The sequence below is a fragment of the Triticum dicoccoides genome, chromosome 5A (genome assembly GCF_002162155.2).
Source record: "Triticum dicoccoides isolate Atlit2015 ecotype Zavitan chromosome 5A, WEW_v2.0, whole genome shotgun sequence".
NCBI lineage: Eukaryota > Viridiplantae > Streptophyta > Magnoliopsida > Poales > Poaceae > Triticum > Triticum dicoccoides.
In genome coordinates, this window is record NC_041388.1 from 697,013,376 (window position 1) to 697,014,655 (window position 1,280).

Consider the following 1,280-nt stretch of genomic DNA (forward strand, 5'->3'; position numbering starts at 1 on the left):
AGTATATTTGTTGTAAAAATGCAATATTGCAATCTATATAATTTTACCTCAGTATTTGTCATATGAAAAGCAACGATCAAAGTTTCATGTTGGAGGGAATACCAATTTCTAAAATACATGTATTTCCAAATGACTGGAGTATATGATATAATCAAAAGTGGTCAATGTGATACGTGCCATTTTTTTAGGAATTTAAATGATAGTGAATGTCCATGGAATTTTTACAAGGATCATATTTTTTCTACCAAAAGTTCCGTGTAGGATATTTCTCTACATAATTTCATCAAGAGGACCATGTTGGATATTTCACTACATAATTTCATTCTTTGAAACTTTCTCGAGTAATCCCTATCCAACGGGGGACACGGAATCTATGCTAATAAAAACACATGTTTCTCTAGATAAATAAATAATATCCATAAGTTTCGTACATAAATTTGTATGTACAGATATATTTGGATCATATGATGAGTAGCTATCCCCCGCAAAAAAATGGTGAGTAGCTATTCCTTATTTTAGGTATGGTATCCCCAAGCAGTTAAGTAGTTCTTTCTCATGATTTATAAGACACCAAGCTGTGATTGTGAACGACTTCATTGCAGTAGTACATTTCGTTAAACCAGGTATTGTGATATTCTTGGGGCCAGATTTTTTTATCCAAGACACTCTAAACCAGGTTTTATCTTGACCTGTTGCGTGAGACCGTATTGTGAAAACCGATGGAGTCATCCCTTAAATTTTGTTCGGTGTGATGAAGGTAAAATATGTTTCAGATCACCCCAATGATAAATTTTAAGTCGAAGTGTTGCAATCTCATAAATGTCTGGTTCAAATAGAATTTACTCGCTTTAACGTGGAAATGTTTTACAGTTCTATTTATCGACCCCATCATCACATTACCCACACCATCCTTCTGTTTCGATGGATCCATGGTTCTTTGTCGTGCTGCCTAAGCTTTCAAAAAGGATGTGCCAATCATGCTACTAGCAGTTAGGGCAACTCCAACACAGGTCGCCAAACCGCACACCACAAATGCCCACGGACACGTTTGGACGTGTCCAGGGACAGCCAGGCGCAGGGGCAGTGCCATGCCACAGGCAAGCAGGGCCTCGGCCTAGGGTGTGGTGTGATGACCCTTCGTTGGCTATAGGTAGAACAATAGTATTTGGCACCGTGCTGCATGGTAGATACGCTGTTTGCATGAGGTGCGGCTTCAGAATGGCGCCACTTTTCCAATGGAGAGAGGAGACAGAAGGGGCAGAGGGCAACGTGGATTTGTG